At 41.4% G+C, this 24,017-nt stretch overlaps 1 long non-coding RNA gene across 1 annotated transcript; it reads left to right on the top strand.

Moving 5' to 3' along the window:
- The first annotated feature begins 2 nt into the window (after window positions 1-2).
- Window positions 3-18,358, top strand: LOC311616325. Its single transcript, XR_014793878.1, has 6 exons — window positions 3-381; window positions 1,028-1,284; window positions 6,646-7,300; window positions 7,598-7,790; window positions 14,397-14,639; window positions 18,219-18,358. It is a non-coding gene; the product is annotated as an uncharacterized lncRNA (long non-coding RNA).
- The last annotated feature ends 5,659 nt before the right edge of the window (window positions 18,359-24,017 follow it).

The raw sequence follows: 24,017 nt of genomic DNA, 5'->3' as shown, positions 1-24,017 counted from the left end.
GGGCAGCGGGCAGCGGGCAGCGGTCGCGGGCTGGGAGCGGCCGGGTGGGTGGGGACACTCGCGAGCATAGGAGCAGGAAGAGGGGAGTGAGGTCCCAGCTTATCGGAAGGCGCAGAGAAAGAAACAAAGAGCGTCCAAGATTGGAGCGCGAGGTGGTGGGCGCACAGCCCGGGGCGCACTCAGGGCGCGGCCCCGCGCAGCCGGGTGCCCGGTGCGATTCGAAAGGGGTACAGCGTGGGCCCGCTTCTTTTTTCACCCTTTGGTTTGGGGGTTGCTGTTCAGAGACCAACTGGCTAGGTTCGGCTTTGGACCTCTGGAGCTGCTGGGCGGCGGCCGAAGACAGCGCGGCCTCGGGTGGGGTCGCTGAGTCACTGGCTGGCTGTGAGTCACCGCGCCCTTTGCCTGCAGAGATTGCGGGCTCCTAGCGGATTTTGTGGACCGTTAGACGGGACTGACTCAGATCTCCCCGGGCCCCGCGCGCACTTTGTTCCAAAAGTTTTACCCAACTTTAAGCCGGGCCTCAGATTTCTTGTGTGCGGTTCGCCTGTAGGGGAGACTAGAGCGCCTCGAAGTTCTAGAGAGCTCGCCAAAGCCAGATTTTACTCCAATGTGCGGATTTCTCCTTAGCAAGGCATTTCTGCAGACCCTCTCCTAGGCGTCCCTAAAGGGTTTTTCTTGCCAAGTTCCCTCCCATCCTTCTTCCGGTCTCCTTTCATCCTCCCCCTCACGCCCCTTACCCGCCACACACACACCCCGTGGAACCACACCCGACTTTGAACACCATCTGAAAGTTCTGGGTGAAAGAGGAAACTCAGAGTTTCACAATCAAATTAAGTGATCACTGTTGTGTGTTTGTGTGCGTGCGTGCCCGCACGGCTACAGTGGGAGTCTTTAAAGGTATAACCTCGCCAATTATGGAAATAATTAGGTGTTGCTTTAAAAGTCCAATTTGATTAATGAATGGCAATTATACAGCTCAAATGATATAAAATGTTTTTTTGGTAATAGGTTTATGTGTTCATTTCAGTTCAGTAATGCACACTGCAAGATTCTGGTGATTTGACTGGAAAACATCACAGGTCATTCTGACCTGAGGTATATGTGTTCATTTCAGTTCAGTAATGCACACTGCAAGATTCTGGTGGCTTGACTGGAGAACATCACAGGTCATTCTGACCTGTTTTTCAGAATTCGTGCAGATAAAACTGCAAAGCAAGAAACTTTGGGTCAAGGGCACCAAGGCAGTGATCAGATTCCACCGGCCCACTACCAAAACATTCCTAGGTAAATCGCTAAAGGGCTATTATTGCCGTGTTAGTAACATGGGGAACCGAATTGTTACCTTTGAAGGGAGGTGAAGACAGCAAAGGCAAGCCGGCCTTTGTTATTTAAGCAGCAATTTAAAAATCACACGGTGTTTTATTTTTAATGTTTAGAGGACTTGAGGAGTCCTGAAAGGATGAACTCCAAAACTTCTGTAAAGATGGAAACATCTTGATTCTATAGTGAACAGATGTGAGGCGGGGAATAAAATTCTTCCCTCTGGTGTTTGTTTCTGTTTTTGGAGGGTGGGGTACTGAAGGTTACTTGGCATTTAAGAAAAATGGTTTAGAATCAAAAGGAGGGTTTATTCTAGCTTCGTTGTACAAACCTCTTTGAGGCAATACTTTACCTCATTTCAGTGAGTTCTGGCTGATGGCGCTGTCAGGGTGGAGCTGCAGGACCCCGAGCTGCTGTGGGTTCTTTTCTTTTCTTTTCTTTCTTTTCTTTTCTTTTCTTTTCTTTTCTTTTCTTTTCTTTTCTTTTCTTTTCTTTTCTTTTCTTTTCTTTTCTTTTCTTTTCTTTTTTTTAATTCTGGAGGCAGTGGGTCCTTCCCAAAGGAGCATTCCTTGGGCCCCGTGCCCTGGCAGACTAGCTGTGCTCCATGTTACCGTCGTGCTCTCTGAGAGCCCTTTATTCAGGCCTGGCAAATGTCACCATTGTGAGTTCGCCTGGCACCCTGAGGATGAGAAAAGCCATCTCAGTACGGGGGAAGACCTTCCTCCCACCCAAATGCCGATCCCAGGGCAGTGCAGTGCTACCGGGACGCCTGCTGACTGACTCACTGTGGAAAATGAGGGCCAGGCTGTGGTGTGGCGTGGCACTGTGCCCCGCTGGTGACCACAGCACATTCCTCAGGCCGTGGTGACTTCCTCAGGGATGACTCCGGCCCTCCTCACCATCTCAGGGATTCCTTCTCTCTTCTGAACCGAGCCCGCTTAGTGTTCCCAGGCCTGTGCTGTGTTCACTTGCTGCTGTAGCTCAGGCTGTTGTAACAAATCACCACAGACTGGGCGGCTTCAACAACAGACACTTATTTTTTCACAGTTCTGGAGGCAGGAAGTTCAAGATCAAGGTGCCAGGCAGATTTGCTGTTTGATGAGGACCTGCTTCCTGAGTGGCAGGTGGCCGCCTTCAGATGGAAGAGAGAGCAAGCTCTGCTCTCTCCCTTTTCTTATAAGGACATTTGTCCCATCATAGGGCTCTCCCATCCACATCTAAACCTATTTACCTCCCAAAGGCCCTACCTCCAAATACATCACACTGGAGATTAGGTCTCCAACCTGTGAATTTGGAAGGAGAAGAGGGACACAAACATTTGCTCTCTGGCACTTGCCATGTAGCACACACATGCCCATGCAGACACACACACACACACACACACACACACACACACACACTCGCGCGCGTGCGCTATGTTCCATGTGTCTTTGCTCTTAAACATTGCCATAGCTTGGGGCCGACTGTAGAGTACAGAAGAATGAAGGTTACACAAGCTTTTATTCATTTGTGTAGAATGTATGAGTCTTTTGAAAAAGTTTAACTCCCTTCCAAGGTAAATATACAGTGCCTCACGCAGTGCCTGAGCCAGTGGGTGATAGTCATCACTCTGTCTGAACTGTAACATCCTTGAGTATCACAACTAATCCTGCTGTAGACGCAACACAGGTTCTTACTTACCTTTTGGAAGTAAACAGTATGTAGGTACAGCTTTCTCGGTGTAGTTACTTTTTGATTGCTGTGAAAAGCTATCTCCAGAGTATTTTTAAATGCTGGACTAGGAAGCTGCTTCCAACACTGCATGGATGCAAGTTGTGTATAAATAAGGACCCAGCGGTACAGTTTGTAAGCCAGGCGTAAACGTGACCAAATCTAAAGCACTAACCGTTATTTTGGAATTTGCGAGCGCGGTGTTGTCAGTTGAATTGGGTGATTTGAGCTGACGGGCCAGCCATCCATGTGGAGAGGAGCTTAGTGACGGCTTTGGGAGAGCTGGCTGGCAGGTGGCCACTCCACGAGGACAGCTTCCAGCAGGACCGACTGGATGGAATGTCACCAATGAGAAGAGGGATTAAAGGAGGAGGAGAAAGGCATGGCAAAACCTGACAGGGACAATAATCAGTACTGTGGTAACTGCTTTGATTCTTGTGCCTCCTGGACTTGAACTTAATTGCTCTCATAGCATACTGCAAGATCAATTTTATCATTCTTTTTATGGATGAGAAGTCTCAGATGCAGGCTCACAATTTGCTCGGGTCGTATAACTAGGAGGAGAGGGAGGGAGGAGGCAAGAATTTGAATTGAAGCCTTTCTGACTCCAAACATACATGTCTCTTTGGCCCGATGACAACATTTTACTTACTGCCAACCAACTCAACTCACATATATTATTCAGGGCCCTACCGTGTTCCAGGGACCGAAAAGACAGGATAATTCGCAGATTCCGTTGTGAAGGAGCAGATTCCTAGAGGAGCTTGGAATACCATTTACGTTATTCAGATGATGTAACAGAGATAAGAAGGGAGTTTGGTTTTCACTTGCACTCTAAATCTTTACTTAAAGTGTTAAGCATTTTCACCTAGATTCCTTTCTGTTTTTTCAGAGGCAGCATATCCAAAATGGATGTAACTCATCCCACACCCTAAAACCCACCAACCACAGCTATTTCCCCTCCTAACTTCCCTGTCTATTCAGGGCAGCACAGCAAACTATCAAGATTGGAAACTTTCATCATCATCGCCACTTCCTTACTCTGGCATCACATAGAACCAGCGGCCTGCCCCATTGCTTCCTCTCTCCACTCCTGTTGTGTTGCTGTCACTTATCCAAGCCTCCACACCTCATCCTTGCAGCACTGTAACTGGCTTCTGTTCCTCTATGCTCTTCTTACCCCCACCAGTGTGTCTGTCTTCAAGCCACAAACCCCTTTTCTTAAAAAAAAATTTTTTTATTGATTTCAGAGAGGAAGGGAGAGGGAGAGTTAGAAACATCAATGATGAGAGAGAATCACTGATTGACTGTATCCTTCACGCCCCCTACTGGGGATCAAGCCCGCAGCCCGAGCACCAGAATCAAACCTGGACCCTTTAGTTCACAGGTGGCTGATACCCTATCCACCGAGCCAAACCACATTCCGCTTTTCTTAATAACTGCATTCATAAGATTCCCTGAAGATCCAAAGCAAACCAGTCATTCCCTCATTAAGCTTCATGAAGGCAAGGTTTTGTGTGTGTTTTTTTCCTGTATTTTGTTCACTCTCCTGTTTTCAGTGCCTAGAGAGAAGCCTGATACATTGTTTTTAATGTATCGACTGATGCAGGAGTAGTCAGAGAGGAAGGGGTGGGGGAGGGAAAGAAAGAGGGAGGGAAGGAGGGAGAAAGGGAGAGAGGGGACTAATATTTTCTAGTGCTTAAAATGTTCAAGCATTGTGCTAGTTATTTTACATGCGTCTTCAGTTCATCTTTACAGGCTATGATGATCCACAAACTATAATTTTATTAACTTACTCAAATCACATCTATTGGATATTTACACATGCCAGACACTCTGCTAGACACTGGGAAAGGTCAACAAGGAGGCAGGCTCAATGCTTGCACTCTCGGAATGTGTACGCATATGTGACTCAGAGAGATGATACCCAAGTAAAAGAACAGAGTCGCTACAATTTGTAATAAAGATGATGAAGGAACCAGAGACTGCTGCAGCAGGAGGCTGAAGAGCATAGCTTAGCTGTGGCCTTTGAAAGCTGAGCTAAGTATCACGTCCATCCTTATTTCCACTGCTGCCTACCAGACAGTTGCTATTTCAGTGGGGCCCTCCGCTTCTCTCTTCCCCACGAATACAACACATTTCCCCCATGCTCAGGTCTTTCCTCACATTCCATCCAGCAGGTGGGTGTTTCTGCACTGCCCGCCAGGCTTCTCAGTATATAGGCTTTACATGGCTCCGGGGAGCTCCTATGCTTGTGAAAGGATTAGGGACCACTGGCAGTGCTGTCATACACAGCAGAACATGGCGAGTGAGAGACCTGAAGGAGACATGAAGGAAATAGGGAAGGGTTTTGATGGAGAAATGATCATGTCCATTTGAGGGAGATTAGCAAATGTAGTTTGAAGAGGTGGTATTTGGGGGAAGGAGTATGATTTTTACAGCTTACCATGGTAGAGAAAGGATGTTTAAAACTGGTGAGATGGTATGCACAAAGATTGCATAGATGACAGAGTTCCAGGGACATTCCGGCTGAGGCAAGAATCCCAGAGGGGCTGGACGATGGAGCAGTTGTAGGGAAGAGAGGGAATTGAACGCTAACAAGGGACCATGCACTGGAGGACAGAATGCCAGAGAGAGGAGTTTATAATTAATGTGGTGGGCAGTGGGAATTCACTGCCTTTGTGACTAGGAGAAAGGCGTGCTTGTAGCTGCATTTGAGGAAGAGGGTGGAGGAGGAGCGGGGGAGGCCAATTAGAGGGCTGTTTGCTGTTTGCAGGAGAGCAGGTGAATGGTAAACAGGAGGACCTTGGGGGGTACAATGAAGGTGAAGGCTGTGAAGTTAGGACAGGCAAGTCACAGGGCTCTGGGAGAATGGATTCATTAGACACAGAAACAATGTAGGCGGAAAATTAATTTGAAGTGAAAGATAAATCACTGAAATCCCTTTACCTGGAAGTGTCTTCCCTTCTCTAGTCTATATAAAACCTAACTTTATGCGGAAGGTGGGTTAAGCTGAGTAGTGCGGTTTTACCCTTTACAGCAGTTCTCATCTGCTGCAAAAATTAATGTCGATTGTCTTATATTGTTCCTTACCTGGTGTGAGTGTGTTGGTCTGGTCTCCACAGTTAATGATAAATCAGTTTCCGCTAAAACATTTTTTTAAAGTTCAGGGGAAAAGAAGCTTAAAGACAAACTCCTAGAAATATCTTTGAACCTTTTTTCTTGGGAAAACAAAAGGTTAGAATTTACCATTGATAACTATGTGTAGTTTATAATTTCATCAAAGTCTAATGCACAGTTTATGGTTAAGGAAAAAAAAGGTAGAAAGTATGTAGAAGGGATAAATGATGTTAAATAACATGTAGAGGGAAAACCTAGTGCCCAAAAAAATAAAATTCAAGTCCATATTAGACAAAGACATGAAGCTCCATTTTCAATGTTGGTTCACCTGATCCAAACAAACACAAAACAAAGTATAAAAACTAGACCTTACCTGAAAGAGACCTAACTGATACCATCACTGTTTAGTGAGACTACCACAAAAAAGCATGCAGGTATCTGACCCTTGACCTTTAATGTTTTTGCCATTTTTTAATTTAATTTTATTTTTTTTAGGATAAAGGAGAAGGTCCTATTACTGGAGACAATTTGACAAGTGCTTCAGCATCCTAGACAGTTGTTCTGCCTATTTGATGTCATCATTTGATTCCCAAGGGGTGGAAGTTTTTTCCCGGAGATGCTTGGGTGATGGGTCTAATGACAATAACGGTTTAATAGCGAAGTTTTCTTTTAAAGCACTGAACAAATTAAAAAAATAATTTCTGGTTTGTATTGATGACAACCTGTGATGTTGGAAAGGAAATATTGTTATCTATATATTCAAAATCTCCTTCCTGTATATTTGGGGGGAAATGAAAGAAGCCCGACTCACTTATCTCAAAACCGAGTAATGAATTGACCGACCTTCCCAACACTTTGGGGTGCTTTAGTTCTGGTATACCACACTCAGGTAGCCAGTGAAATGACATTCATTAGAATCTTGAATATTTAATTTACTTTTAAACATGTTCTATAAATTCACAGTTTAAAATATGCCCCATCAAATGTTGGTGTCCATCTATGCTGACAGAGATCATTTAAGAGGTTAGAAGTGAAAATCCAAAGACCAAGTATGAGAAAAACAATAAACACATAAATCAGAGTGACACTACATGATGTCCCGTGGAGGACAGCAAAAAGCCCAGGCTAATTGCAGAGGAGAGCTTTAAATGTGAGTGAGTAGCTTTATATGGATATTTAATCTTTTCCTCGTAGGAAGCTTTTCTTCTCTTTTTTTTTTTTTTTTTAAGCAATTGACATATCACTTGGGACTAATTTATGTTATGGCTTTGGGAGCTAAAATGTGTTTAAAAATTATGTTCACATAAATTTTTTAAAAAGTGTTCTCTTTTATCAGTTGTAAGCTAATCCTGGATTCCCACCTGTATTCACAAATACTAGACTTGAGAAAAATTAAATAAACTATATTGTGTATTGCGATCAAATTATTTTTGCTTTTGTATTGCAGGCCCAACTTTTTAAATGTGAAAATTCAGACACAGACACATGTGTACAGATCAATACAACTCTGATCTCATGCCAAAAGCATCCCTGATGGCCTGGTGATCGTTCGGGAGGTGGGCACCTGAGTGAAATATGAAAATGGACTTGGAATATCATGTCAGTCTCTTTACTGGAGTGTTTTTCCTTGTGGATCCCAGGTACTATTGTGACAATTATATAAAATGACATAATAATGAAACTGTGCAAGGCAAAATATAATCCAAATGTATTAAAATCATAAGAAATTAGTAAAGAAAAAACATTCTGAGTAAACTGTAGCAGGATAAAGGGATTGGCAACCCTCTTCATAATTCTATTGCTGTGGTTGGCAAACTGTGACTCACAGCCACATGCAGCTCTTTGGCCTCTTGAGTGTGGCTCTTCCACAAAATACCACGTGCAGCCATGCACGTACAGTGCAATTGAAACTTCGTGGCCCAAGAGCAGAAGTCGGTTTTCGGCTCTCAAAGGAAATTTCAATTGTTGTACTGTTTGATATTTGGCTCTGTTGACTAATGAGTTTGCCACCCACTGTTCTAAAAACCATTGTGTAAGGTTTTCTATTTTTAATTAGCTAAGTACTGAAATATGCTCTCTAATGTGACTTATGGAAATGGTGGGATAACTGCAAAAAATATCAGGAAACTTGAATTTAATGTAGACTCAATACATTGTCTTTATAGCATAAATTATGATAAATTATTCTTGTGGTGGGCATTTTCTCTTTTTTTCGCATCCTGCACAGAAAACGACTGGTTCCTGAATGGAGGAGCTGGGGATTAAGAAATTAGAGAAAGAAAGAGACAAGAGGCAGAAATAGAGTCATAAAGCTGGGAGCTAGGTGGGCGCCATCTCTCTGATGGAGAGACAGTCACACTCACCACAGACAACACAGCATATTTATTGGTTTCCAAAGGGGAGTTTTGGGTGTGCCCAGATCCTATTCATCAAGATCTGGGTAAGTTCCTCATTTTTTGGTACAAGATTTAGCATATCAAGATCTGGGTAAGTCAAGGTCCTATTTGTTCCTCATTCCAAGCACGTGGATAAAGATAAGAAATCAGTACTGATAACGGGATTCTGCCAGTGCTCCCGGGATCAGCTGATAAGAATTAAAAGAATGTCCATGTACCTTCCCAGATGGCTCTCTACATATTCTGATACAATATTGCAATTTATTCGGCTGCCATCACTAGAACTTTAGTAGTTAAGACATGTGTGAGGAGGACCCAGTGCAGAGATCCTTACATCTCTAGATCAGGGTTATTCTTTTGCTAACATTGGGTTAGTTTCATATTTTCTATTTCTAATTAGCTAAGTACTGAAATATTAGTTAGTTTCATATTTTCTATTTCTAATTAGCTAAGTACTCCATGATAACTAGGCATGCAGTGATGCCATTACTAGAATCAGAGTCTGGCCCAGATAAGAAAGCTAATGGTAATCATAATGATTGCTGGCATATACTGAGCCCCTGCTGTATGCCAAGTGTTATTTAGCATGCACTAATTTATTTAATCCTCACAACAGCCCTATTAGACATATGAAGAAAGTAAGTAATAGCAAGTTACTTCAGAGAAGATAAGTAATTCACTTAGGCTCACAAGGTCCGGAAGTGGCAGACCTGGGATTTGAACACAGGACTTTTGGTTCTAAACTCTACACCCTAACTTCACTGCACTGTGGCACCTCACAAGCCATGGTGTTTTTGTACCACTGCTGGTGACATCCTCAAATCTCTTTGGCATTCTTATCAGAGTGCCAGTTTATCTCTTTGGACTTCTTTTTTTCCTGTTCTGTTGCAATAGGGCCCCTTTGAATTCAGAAAATATGATGTCCTTAATGAAGTATCAAGACATTTCTGGACAGTTTTAGGGGTTTTCTGTGGAGATCTCATTTCTTAATTCTGACTCAACCACCAGAATGATTTTATATATATGACATATGACTCCCCTGCATACAATTAAGTGAATAAAAACCCTTAACCACATTTGCTAGTGGAAAAGAAATAAACTGCCCACATTTTTGGAACACACTTAACTCTACCTCTAACTCATACTTACTCTCTATTAGTTTGAATTTTAGGGAGATTTATTAATATGTGGGGTACTAATATTGTTCCATTCTAGAATCATGGGAGAATTGTATGAAATGAGAAGTCCAGTGAATTACAGGAAAACCAAGATTCTCAAGGCAAAGCTAAAGGAACAGTACTGATAACACATATGAGGTTGCTAGCCAGCTTTTAAAATTTCTTGCACCATACTAATCTTCTTGTCAATACATTTAAGATTGTTTCCAAGTAATGCTCATCAACACCAGCTCCATTTAAAATACTTTAAAGTACTCCACATGTGCCCAGGCCAGTGTGGCTCAGTTGGTTGGAGTGTCATCCTGCAGGTTCCATTCCTGGTGAGGACACATATGCAGGCTGTGGGTTCCCTCCCTGGACAGGGTGCCTACAGAAGGCAACTAGTTGATGTTTCTCTCTCTCTCTCTCTCCTCTCTCTTCTTCTCTGTCTGAAATCAATAGAAACATATCTTTGGTAAGGATTAAAGGGGGGGAGGTACTTCACATGTGTATAAGGGCAAGAGTAACACATATGACAGTTCTGTGTAGATTCAAGGGTAAAAGAATGCATGAAAGTGTTAAACAGCCTGTTGAAATCTTAACTGGGTAGTGACACAATTACTTAACAGCTTCACAGATTGGATTATCCTGCGGAGAATGAGTGACCTCCTTCAGTCGATGTATTTGGAGCCCTAGCGTGTGCCTGGGTCCCTGCTGGGTGCTAAGGACCCAGAAATGAATCCAGCACCTTCCTTTGGCTCAGAGGACATCTGGTCTACTTCTTCCTTCTCCGCTAAATCATTTTGTCTCCAAGTCTTAAATAATCACTCTACCACAGGGAGACCTAGTGTGAGTAACGGAATTACCGCCCCCCCTCCCCCCCCTTAAAGTTAGAATGAGATAACATCGACTTTTACTCTGAAATCCATGGAAATGTAAAATTTCCTGCTTTGTTGTCCTTGATAAAATATAACATAACAACTAGTTGCTGGGTTACTACATAAAACACAGGCCTCAAACTGCAGTGGGGAAGAGCAGTTAGCAATTAAGTAACGGAAATGACTAGTGGTTTGAAACCCAGCAGACTGCCCAGGCATCTAGGTTACTTAGGCAACTTTTATCTCTAAGGAAGTAGTTCTGGTGACTCATGCTCACACAAAGTGGCTTCCTTCAAAACTGGTGCATTCAGTGACCTGCCATTATGCATCTCTTTTCTTTGTCTTTGGACCAGGGAAGAAAAAGTACATTGGGTGGCATAGGTTCATTACTTACTGTAGTAGCGTATTATTCACTGGCTGGCCCGTATCTTGAAATGTAATGGACTCATGATGATCAGAGTAAAAGGTCAGTAGTTTCTGCAAAATATTGCTAAATTAAATGAAGGTAGAATTAATAGCTTGCTTTCCAAGCAGAAATACTATGTCTTATAATAATATTTCTTGTCAGTTTTCATTTTGTTATTTAATCTTACTGTGTTATTTAAAATACTAGTCACACTTTTGATAAACTAGAATACTGAAGTACTTTATACAACTACATTAAAATGCCTTCTTTCTTTTCCCAAAGAGATGAAAAATGGAATTCAAGTTTCCTTTGAGGGTTGCCTAGAGGCGATGGTTATAAAAATAAGGAGCTGGAAGGAAACTCCTTTGCCAGCTTTTCTCTCCAGATTTTCTGTCTACTCAGTGCATCTGCTCGATGCTCCAACTGTGTTTGCTTAAAAAAATAGCAGAGAAGTTGTGGAAGAAGTTAGTTCATCCAAAGAGCTTTACATCGATATGTGTTTGGAGAAGTCAGTGGAAGAACGTATTGGCGAAAACTGAAGAAAACTGGGAGCCAAGCATCTGACTGGCTTCTGGGTGGGGACAGGATCCGGGTGTCCTGTCATCCTGTAGTGCCAGCTCTTCGTGTGCTCTGCCCACAGGGACCCCAATCATCCTGATATCTCTTGTCCTAACGCCAGAAGTCTTGTGTTACTGTGGCTGTTTCCCTGTTGCTTTCACTGCAGCCCTTTTCTGTTTTTAATTTTGTGGCTGGCCAAGCTTGAAAAGACAGTGAGTCACACCAGCCATTCTTTTCCCTCCAGATAGAAGCCTTAGTGTGCGGCCAAGGCCCTGAGTACCCTTTGTGCTCATAAACCTTAGCTGCTGGAAGCTTTTCTGTGGGGACAGGGAACATGTGGGAGAAGTACTTAGTCCCGTGGTTCCCAAAGTGTGGTCCCCAGACCAGGAGCAGCAGCAGCAGCATCCCCTGGACGTTTGTTAGAAATGCCAGCTATCCCTCCCACTCCAGACAGACTGAATCAGAAAATCGGGGGTGGGGTGGGGGGAGCAATCTGCCTTCTAACAAGATTATTCCAGATGATTCTGAGGAATGCTAAAGTCTGAGAACCATTGTGCTAATGAACTGTTAGTACTTGTGGCCAGGGAGAGCATGAAAAATACAGAGATTGGAGAGTGGGTATGTTGATGAGTCTTTGCTTATAAGGAAAGGAAGAATAGAGAGAAATATCTTAGAATTCCAAAAAAGAAAAAAGAAAGCCTGGAACATAATAAGCAGAACTAATTGCTTGCAGAGAAGGGCATTCCAGATGATGAGGTTACGAAAATATGTTTGCACAGCTCTGACATTCTAGAATAATCTCTCTAGTGAGAAAAGGCATGTCTTGCCATATTAAAAAATAAATTCAATTCAGGTTTGTAGAACTCTATAAGATTATTGTATTGCATTGACTAGGCCAGTGGATGGCAAGCTGTGGCTTGCAAGCCACATGCGGCTTTTAGGCCCCTTGAGTGTGGCTTTTCCACAAAATGCCACATGTGGGCATGCATGTACAGTGCAATTGAAACTTCGTGGTCCATGCGCAGAAGTCGGATTTTGGCTCTCAAAAGAGATTTCAGTTGTTGTACTGTTGATATTTGGCTCCGTTGACTAATGAGTTTGCCGACCACTGGACTAGGCGAACTTGTTGGCCCCTGGAAACCCGAGTCTCTACATCTGAAAACCACATGCATTGTTACTCTCCGTGAATTATCTCATTGGAATGAAGTGAGGGCTGCAATAAATGTTAGAGGATTTTTGAGGCACTTCAAGCATGGAAAAATGCAAAGCATAAGGATCAAGAATGATTAATATAAATATTGATGGTAAAGAGAGGTTTAGAAGTTGATACAAAAATGGGTTAATATTTCAACTTCCCTTTGACATTTGCCCCTTTTAGTTCTGGCTCTGTCATGTATTAGATTGTGATATTAAGTAAAACACAGGTTTTAATTTTCTCATAAAAAACATAGCATTAATGATGCGCAGTCAGAGAATCCCTGCGAGAATAAAATTGGATTAAAATATGAAAATGCAGTTACTAAAGGTCAAACATTGCACATTTTATTATAGATGCTGTTGTTATTTTATCTCTCTATTGAAGAGGCTTTGTGATTGTTGACATAGTGACATCACCCAGGAGTTTGGAATAAGTGTGTCAGCAGCTTGTATGATTACAGAAAATAGCTGTGTTGACTTTTCTACTAATTCTCCATCCGTGGAATGTTTCCATTTCCTCATGAAATAAGGGAGATACACATATGTTTAATTAAAGAGAGTAAGCCTGATATTTTTTATCCTTTGAACTAAAAGACTACACTTCACTCATTCTTTGGTGGAAAGATGACAGGACTGTGGAGTCAGGCTACGTGGGTAAATTCCCAGACCCTCTGCTTATCGTGGGGCAACCATGCATAAGGCTCAGTTTCCTCACACCTAAAATGGGGGTGATAATATTTCAGGGTTGCATGAAGATGAAGAGAAATTTACATCAAATACACAGGAGCATGTCTTGCACAGAATAAGTACTCAATAACGTGGGTGTTTGTTAGTCAACTCTAGCATGAAGAGGAGGACAAAAGCCTGAAAGTCAAGGGCAAGGAAGAATAAAAGAGGAGGGCAGCTGGTGGAAAGGTCTGGTTATTTTAAAAATGAAAATTCAACGAGTCCCCATGACTTAATCAAAATTTGCACGTCAACTCCTCTAAGGTCAGAAGGGGAGCGATCACTTTGGGAATGCTCTACCCTCACAGACCATCACCCAGGGTGGCTGGTGCTGGGGATGCGCCGGGATTGTGATTGGGACTCCGAGTGCTCATGCTGATCACAGAGTACAGCTGTAAATGGGAGTGAGTGGCTTTTAAGGTGTTGATATTTAATCTTTTCCTCATAGGCAGATTTTTTTTTTTTGAGACTGACATAACTTGAGACTAAGTTATGTTACTGTTTTAGGGTCTAAAATGCCTTTAAAAATCATGTTCAAAAGTAGATCCAAAGACACAGAAGCATGGAACAGACTGTGGAATCTCAGAGGGAAGGCAGAGTGGGTGGGTGGGAAGAGATGAACTGAAGAATTTATATGCATAACCGTTGGACACAGACAATAGGACGGTGAAGGCTTGGGGTGGAGGATGGGGACAGGTTAGAGGGTATGACTGGAGGGGAAAAAAGGGACATCTGTAATACTTTCAACAATAAAGATAAATTAAAAGAAAAAGTCATGATCACATGAAGTTAAAAAAAAACTATTAACTTTTATCACTTTTAAGATGATCCTCCATTCCTGCGTGTATTCAAATAAACTAGTCTTGAGACAATTTAAACAAAATGTATTTTGTACTGTGCTTAAATTATGTTTTCTTTTGCATTGCAGGCATATATTTTTAATGTAAAAATTCAGACACAGTCATATGTGTACAAATAAATGCAACTCTGAGCTCATGCCAAAAATGTCCCTGATGGCCTGTGATCATTCTGGAGGTGGGTCCCTAAGTGAAATATGAACTTGGACTTGGAATGCCATGTCAGTTTCCCATGTTGGTGTGCTTGTCCTTGTGGATCCTGGGAACTATTGTGACAGTTACTTTTCACAACTTCCTGAGAACTTGATAATTTGGTACGTTGTGTACATTTCTCTAATAAATCTTAATATCAACTTGGTTATTTTTTAGAATGTGCTTGATTGGCACGGTGGGTGCAGGGTGGTAAAAAGGTGAGATTATGACTAAATATCCACTATGCATCCACTCACCCAAGGGACTTCTGGAATATTGGAATTTATTACTAAAATTTCCCATAATTAAAAATAAATAATAATAATAAAATATTGGCACAACTTTGAATTAACAAATAAAGCAAAGTCTGTATTTTTGCTATGAAAGACAGGAAAAAAGGATTTATTTTTATATCTTGAAATACTTTCAATTATATTGCTTTGAATATTAATATGCAAAAATGTTCATTATACTACTTAAGTGAAAAACTGAAACCTCTTATTACTGAGAGTATAGAAATGCAAATTGTTGTTTTATGTAGTACAGAGACAAGGAAAGAAAAATATTCAGTAAACTATTAAAAGTGACTGTTTTTTATGGGCAAGAATAGAATCAAAGTGTTATAGAAGTATGTATTTTTTTCTTTTTTATACTTTTACTAAAGGCCTGGTTTACAAATTTGTGCATAGGTGGGGTCCCTAGGCCTGACCAGTGATTGAGGCCTATTGGGGAGGGGGCGTTGGTTGGCGGAGGGGAGGGACCACAGGAGGTTAGCCAGCCAGCGCCCATTGTGGCCAATGGGGGGGAGGGGCGAGCAGGGATGTGGGTGAGAGGACACAGGAGATTAGCCAGCTGTGGGTAGGGGCCATGGGAGGTTGGCTGTGGGAGCGCAGTGACCACCAGGGAGCAGCTCCTGTGTTGAGTATCTGCCTCCTGGTGGTCAGTGCGCATCATAGCTCAACCAGTCGTTCGGTCCTAATGATCATTTAGGCTTTTAAAAAATATTGTTATATTGATTTTTTGCAGAGAGGAAGGAAGAGGAATAGAGAGTTAGAAACATCCCCACTACTGGGGATGTGCTCGCAACCAAGGTACATGCCCTTGGCCAGAATCAAACCCAAGACCCTTCAGTCCACAGACCAATGCTCTATCCACTGAGCCAAACCAGTCAGGGCTAGGCTTTTATATAGAGAGATTAGAGGCCTGGTGCATGAACTTCATGCATAGGGAGGGGGGTCCCTCAGCCCAGCCTATACCCTCTCATAATCCAGGACCTCTGTGGGGTTGGGGTGGTCGGGCCTAAACCAGCAGTCGGACACCCCTCTTGCAATCTGGGACCACTGGCTCCTAACTGTTTGCCTGCCTGCCTGACTGGTTGCCCTTAACCACTTGCCTGGCTGCCTGATCTCCTCAAACTACTCTGCCTACCTGAACACCCCTAACTACCTCTGCCTGCCTACCTGATGCTCCTAACTGCTCACCTACCTTCCTGATTGCCCCTAACTGCTAGCCGACCTGCCTCACCTCTCCTAACCATTTGCCTGCCTGCCTGATGACCCCTAACTACCTCTGCCTGCCTGCCTAATCACCCCTATTATTATTTCCTTTTTGGTAATAATAAAAATCTGTTTTTCAAAAATAATGTCTCATCTTTATAGCACAAGTCATATAATGAAACTACCATCTGAAGCTTTTGGATTTTAAAACTGAATTCTACAAGGATATATAAATAATGCTCTTTGTTGCATTCTTTTCCCACCCTATTTGAGGATTGAGTTCTGAAATGAAATGAATAAAAAAAGATATGACATGCAGATTCCTGACATTCTTTCCTAGCCAGAATGATTTTTAGCTCCTAATGTGGTCTTCCCTCCAAAATATATACTGACTCTCTTCTTTCATTTATTATTTGATGCCTTTCAGTTATTAAGAAAAACAACAAAAAGCTGAATTCTTTTTTTCCCAATTTCTATTTTTTAAAATGTGATTCTGTGACCTATAAATAAATCTGTTAATGAATGAATAATAAATGTTAATAAATCAATGACTATTGATTGACTTATGTGTCATTGAGCAGGTCATAATAAGGTTTTTTTTTCTCTTTTCAAAAATATTATATAGCTGAGAGTATTACTAATATCCTCCATTTTACCCCCTTTGCCCTTTCCACCCAGCTCCTACCCAACACCAGGCCTCCACCTGTCTGTTGTCTGAGTCTATGGGTTATACATATATGCATTTAAGTTCTTTGATAATCTCTTCCCATCCTCCTTCCCGCCTTCCCTCTGAGATTGTCAGTCTGCTTCATGCTTCCAAGTCTGTGGTCCTATTTTTCTCATCAGTTTATTTTGTTCCTTAGATTCCATATATAAGTGAGATCATGGGACATTTGTCTTTCTCTGACAGCCTTTATTTTTTTATACTTTGTGAAAAAACAGAGTAATGAGGAAGAAAAGCTGATCAGTTTGAAATAAATTAACAAACATTTTAAACATTCGTGAAGTTCTTTGAAAGTTGCAGGCCTATATTATCATTTATTATTGATATTAACCTATTATTCAAATATACTTTTGCCCTCTTCTGAAATATAGTCAATTTTAGTCATTATGAATTCCCTGAATGACTAAACATAGAACAAATCCCTTTGGGATTGTACTATATTTTCACTCCTCAGTCATTACCTTAGATGGAAATGCAACACTGATAGTCTTGATTTGCAGAATTGAGTTAACTCTCTAATGTAAGAGGCATTGGCCTCTGGTGCATTCCAAGTGTGAAGTTGTGCTTGTGTAGTATATTGTTTACATAAGTGACGTTGAAAAGTGATAAGGTAAATTTTAGCAATTTTAAGTAAATAACAAAGTTGGTTTGTTTTTATCTTACATGGTGAATCAATACAGTAATGGGAGTACAATGGAACTGTTAGGTTATTACATGTCAGTTGTTTTTATCACTATTGGATCAAATGAGAATTATATCTAAACTAGTACTTAACTGGAAAGGATGAAGTGAAAAACCTTATAGATGATTTTCCTCAGGATTTTGGTTTGTCAGTACTGACAACTATAACAATGAGAAGAAAAAAAAAAAAAAGACTATGAAGAAGAATAAGGGCTTTTGTGGAGTTTGTGTGAGTGTGTGTGTGTGTGTGTGTGTGTGTGTGTGTGTGATTTCCTTTTCCTGATCTTGCTGGATCTGGTTTGTGGGATTTAGAACTCCAACAGTTCTCCATGTTCAGATAAATTACTAAAGAAAGGAGCAAAGTAATAACAGCTCTTGAAACCATTACATTTTTATCTCCTCTATTCCCATTGTGAGACTTGTTTTTCCACCTGAAATAATGCAGGCTTCACAGAAAACAATAAGGAAATATATCTTGTTAGATAATGTGCAAACTAATCTCTTGGTTGTACATTCTTTTTGAAAACATACTAGAAAAACAACTTTCTCTATATAATTGTTAGAAAAAAACAGTTGTATTTTATGCTAGACAGAGTTGTTAAGAAAGTAGAAAGAAGTCAGTATTTATTGTTCTAGACACACACACACACACACACACATAATAGTTGAATACAGACAACTACCTTGTTAACAAATATTACTCCTGTTTCATAGATGAAGAAAGTATTAGAAGCAGGATTCTATTAATCTGTCTGTTCTCAGGACCATATTTCTTCCACTGTATCAAGTTGTCTTTGCAGGAGGTGACTCGGCAGAGAATCCTATATAATAAAAGCCTACGTGGAGTTGTGTGACATTGTCATAAGATGGCTGCTGTGACCTCATCATAAGATGGCCACCACAAGATGGCCACCACAAGATGGCCAGCAGGGGAGGGCAGTTGTGGGTGATCAGGCAAGTAGGGGAGGGCAAGTTGCGGGGGGACCAGGCCTGCAGGGGAGAGAGTTGGGGGGGACCAGACTTGCAGGGGAGGGCAGTTGGAGGTGATTGAGCTGGCAGGGGAGCAGTTAGACATCAATCAGGCCAGTAGGGGAGCAGTTAGGGGGTGATCAGGCTGGCAGACAGGTAGGGGAGCAGTTAGGAGCCAGCAGTCCCAGAGTGTGAGAAGGATGTACGACTGCCAGTTTGTGGGATCTGGCCTGAACCAGCAGTCGGACATCCCCCAAGGGTCCCAGATTGGAGAGGGTGCAGGCTGGGCTGAGGGACACCCCCCATCCATGTATGAACTGGGACTCTAGTCTACAATAATAAAAGCATAATATGCTAATTAAACTGGACAACCCCCAGGTGACCTTCCAGATGAAGCCACTGCTGCATTGGGCCTCTAGTCTGTTATAAATATTATTAATTAGACTTTGAGATTGTTCCTTTTTTTGTGAAGCAGAATCAACCTTTTGACTGATCATTATAACACGCATTGCCCTTTCCCTTCAGATTTCCTTCACTGAGCTCACAAGTTGCCAAGCTGTCTGTTTTAGTTTGGACCCTCGGCTACATCTCAGGGTATTCTGGAAAGACCTCTGGGAGAAATCTGAGTTGGAATCCCCTGTTCTTCACCTAGTTGTGGGCTGGGACAAGTAATCTAAACCTCTGGACCTCTGTGTCTCTGTGTCTCCATCTCTAAAACTGAGGCAGGAAGGAATCAGTGGTTTGCAGTCGTGTCCTACAGGGTCACTTAAAGGCAGCTTTGGGGGTTAATGGGTGGAAAATCTGGGCCCCCTATCACCAAGTTTCAACAACACAACAGCTGTGTGTGTGTGCACTTGTGTGCTCACTCTCCCTCTAGGCCCTGATTCTAGATGACATTTTGTTTGAACAAAGGGTACTATATATAAAAATAGTTGGAAAAAATACACTGACAAGTAGGCCTTCTAGCTGGGGCTAAGGAAATAGGTTCTTTCTAGATCTAACTTTCCTTGAGCATATGAAAGCAGTTTTAAAGACAGATAATTTCACTACCTTTAAATGTAATGTTTAAAATTTGCTGAAAATAACTTTTTTATTTCATTTATTTTTTTAACCATTTTTAAGTTATATTTTTCAGAAATAACCTCAAAGAGAAAAATCAATGTCAAAATCTTTGAGTACTTTGAAATGGCAAACTATAAGACAAACTTTATGGTGTCTATGCTTTTCATCATAAAGTCTATAATTATATTCCTCTTGATTCCAATTTTTAAAAAATTATTCTTTTTCTTCTTTAGAGGTTAAGTGTAAATAGTATTCACAACCAAAAGTCACTCGACTTCACCTCTCAATGGAAAAGTTCCACTCCTTTAAGAAAACACGTCGTTCATCCTTTTCCATCTGCTCTTTTTCTCCTGGAAGTTTGTCCTGTCATTAACAGAACACATCCACTGTTTCCTGTTTCTTTTCCCTTGTGACAGTCTACAAATAAGATGAGTGGACACCAGAGGAAAAAAAAAGATGAATGCTTTGCTACAAGGTCTGCTTTTATTTGAGTTCCTTTCACTCCATATTTTTGGGGACTTGCTTTAAATCAGGTCCAATAAGCAATAATTAGGCAATTGCTGCACATTTCAACACTGTTCATGGAATGATGGGCTGGCTACCCAGAAGGGTCATAACTTGCAGAGACTGTCCCTCTCTAGCACCTCTGTCCAGCAGAGCCTTCTGTGGTGATGGAAACGTCCTCTCCTTGCTGAGCAGCACAGTAGCCAACAGCCACAGCGGCCACCGGACACTTGAAAGGTGCTTAGTGTGACTGAAGAGCTAAATTTTGCAAGTTAATCCAACTCAAATCATCAAATGTGACCAGTGGCTACCCAATGAACAATGTAGCTCTAGAGAATCAATTAAGTTTTTATTTATTTTTGAAAATTTAAAAATAGTGCTATGCTTTGGAAGTAGGAGGTATTAAATTGTTATTATTATTGTTGTTGTTATTGGCTCCTTTATGGTCAGAAATAGAGTATAGAGTTTTTATACTTTTAAAGTTGTTTTGATTAAAAGTTTCTTCAGTGCCTGCACAGGAAAATAAAAATAAAATAAATGATTGGATGATGCTAATGGGTTCTTTCTCACCTCTACCCAGGTCTCCCAGTTCATACATCCCGCTTTTAAGGTCACTTGAACAATTTTTCCCTAAGACTGCCAGGCCTGTACACCCACCTTTCACAGCCTTCTTGGCCTTTCTGGGCATTGTCTCTCTCACTGTGTGCTGCTGCCTTCTGAGTTGCTATGTGCCCATGCTCAGCACCCCTATGGCTTCTGGACTTCCAGCCTTTCCTTCACTCTGCTCTGGGCAGACTCCTCCTCCCACCAGCTCCGAGGGCCTTCCATGTCTGTGCCCTCTGCACCACGCTGTAGCCTGATGATCTGGCCTTGTTTAGGGTCCAGTGCTCAGCTACGGCTCCTAAAATGGGCATCATCAAACTACAGTGCCATTGACCCTGGGGATCAGTCGTGTCACATGACACAGCTGAAGGGGCCGAGAATGCATCGCTCAGAGAATGTTATTACATAGATACTATTTATAAAACATGCGTGTATATTGTGCTAGGCACTGGGCTAAGTGCTTTTAATTTTCATGTAATCCTTACAGCAACCGTGCGTCCTATTTTCACACATTATGGACGTCGGTGGTCTCAGAGAGGTTGGGTGGCTTTTCCCAAGTCACCAAGCTAGGAAGCAGCATATTTATGACTCCTGTTTACACCCTTTGACTCTGAAGCTTGCAGTTTTAACCACAACATAATTCCTTACAGAACACGGAGAGCTCTTTACAGTCGGTACAGAGGGCAAATCTCAAAGGAACTGTATTTTAGGTCACTTTGAAGAAGAGTTTTTAGTAATTCAAGCGCTTCACCACCACCCCACTCTGTGAAGTACTCTGGGCCTCTCCTTAGCAGCTCACCAGACAAGGACTAGTGCTGACTGAGCAGAAACACGGTAAAAGGCGTTTAGAATAAGTGGAACTCACAAGTAGCACTCTGGGCCTTTCCAATTCAAGATTCTTCTGAATGTAATTTCCTCTCTTGAGGACATTTTATGCCAATTTACTCCCATATGACTACTTTCAAAATTTTCCCATGTAATTCATAAAGACTATTTTGTCTCAGGTAAAACCAGAATGCAATTTATTCATTATTCCAATTGGCATAAGCAAGGCATACTCTACCTGTGGGTGAGCCTGTATAGGAATCCACCTCATGTTTCACAGAGGAATAAAAAATTGCCTGGATCATGGAACCCCAAAAATGATTTTTAAAAGTATTTTAAGCATTTGGCAGACTCTAATGTTGTTAGATATTAATGATCAGAGAAACCCAGGAGAGGAAGAATAGAATATTATTAGATTTAAAGTTAATAATGATCCCTTAAATAATTGAGTATGCTATTATCATTTTAATATAATCCTTAGAGTTATATTGTATCCTTTAATTATTTCTGATATACTTCACATGTGCCAGGTGATAAGTATCATTTTTAAAAATCCTCATCCGAGGATATGTTTTTATTGATGAGATAGATGGAGATAGAGACAGAGATAGAATCATTGATAGGTTGCCTCCCATACTCACCCTGATTAGAGATTGAATCCAAAACCTAGGTATCTGAGAATCAAACCTGCATGGGCCGATGCTCCAAGCGAACTACACAGCCAGGGCATGAGAAGCATTTTTTTTTACAAGTGCGTTTTTTCTTTGTGTGTGTTTTAAAAATATATTTTTTATTTATTTCAGAAAGGAAGGAAGAGGGAGAGAGAGGTAGAAACACCAACAATGATACATGGGTTGGCAGCCTCCTGCACTCCCCAACCTGGGACTTGAGCCTGCAACCTGGACATATGCCCTGGCTGGGAATCAAATCATGACCTCCTGGTTCATAGGTTGATGCTCAACCACTGAGCTATACTGGCCAGGCATATTTCTCTGTTTGGAAGGAAAATGCACTGGATATCCTGAAGTCCAAGTTTTGATATTTACATTTTCAAAAAGTGTGCTGAGTTTCAATATATATATCTTCTTTTTGACATTTATCTGCCCATCCTTTATTCCTCAGCTACTCCTGATTGGGGCATTCCTCCTACCCCCAACTCACAAAGTGGATGTGCAAGAGGTTGGAAGAGAATGCACACATAATTTAAGGGGCCTAACACCGACAGATGCTTCCATGGAGATAGTTGTAAATTATGATTTTAGAGAAGTTTGTATTCTTGAAATAATTAGCACCCACAGTAGGCTTTAGAGAAAAAATACTGTGCAAAGGAATGATGTGGCATATAGGAAGTCAAAACTGGGCTAAAGAGAACTGAAAGGAGTTGGTGATAGGAGCAGGTGGAATCTGTATTTCAGAGAACTGGATGTGATGGATTCAGGAACTGAAACACGCGGGGGTGTCTAGCCCAGGGATCAGGAAGGAAGGTTCCACTGGGAGTATGGGTCTTGAAGAATTCTAGGCAAGCAAAGAATAAGCAGGAAATGGTGCTTGGGGAATGCTGACCAGTCTGGTTCACAGTGCAGTTCAAGGAGAGTGAAAGCAAAGTTACAAATAAAGGTAAGTCTGGGTCTCTATTGTGAAGACTTAGATATCAGAGTGAACCGTCTGTAACCAGCCTGTGTGGGGATGAGATTCTACTTCCTGTTCTCCCAGGAGGTTAGTATTTTCATGAACTATTCCAAGTATTTATGTCCTGTCTCTCCCCTACAGGGTAAGATCCTTGGTCATATTTATTTTGATTTATAGCACTAATGCTAAACAGATTCTAGGTTTATTAAATATGTTGATTATTGACTGTATATGGCATGATATCTATTTATGGCACTAATATTATGTAATAAATATTAGGAAAGTTTGCTTCTTGCATCATATATGATGTTAGTGTTGTACATGATTTCTGTGAGTTGTTTTAAGAGTACATTTGCTTAAAGCAGATTTTTTAAATGTCTCTTTTCTAGATCATTTCAATTTGAACAGATAATTAATATGTGGTCCAATCAGGGCCCCCATTGCAAGTATTGAGCCAACCACAGGACCTTCCTTGAAGCTGCATGGCCCTCAGCAATCATTTCCCCTTCTTCCTTCCCCTTCATTATACAGATGAAGAAACCAAGCTCAGTGCAGAGTCACACACAACCAGTTAATGGCAATGCCAGGGTTAACCTCAGGTCTCTGCTCTCTTTCTACCACACAACCCTTCTTATCTGAAATAAGTGACCAATAAATGCAAAACATTTGAAGTATAATACACATTTACATTTAAATATTTATAGGACACATCAATGTGGATCAGACTGTTCTGTAATTCAGATTAACAGTAGTCATACTTTTAGTTGTTATGTTAACACATGTGCAAAGTTTCTGATAAATCAGTTAACTTATTACAAGTGATCCTCCCTAATTTTTTCTTACAAGACCTATGGCAGTAATGGGAATAACACAAGAACACTTCACTATGAGAACATTGCCTCTCCAGCATATAGCTTTTTTTTCTTTCTTGGTTTGTAATCCAATCCTATCTACTAAAAGAGTAATATGTAAATTGAGCATCACTCCAACACAGAAGATGGCTATCC

This window comes from Pipistrellus hanaki (assembly GCF_964339955.1).
Source record: "Pipistrellus hanaki genome assembly, chromosome: 1".
In the NCBI taxonomy this organism is placed as follows: Eukaryota; Metazoa; Chordata; class Mammalia; order Chiroptera; family Vespertilionidae; genus Pipistrellus; species Pipistrellus hanaki.
This window is presented reverse-complemented; position numbering and strand designations above follow the sequence as displayed.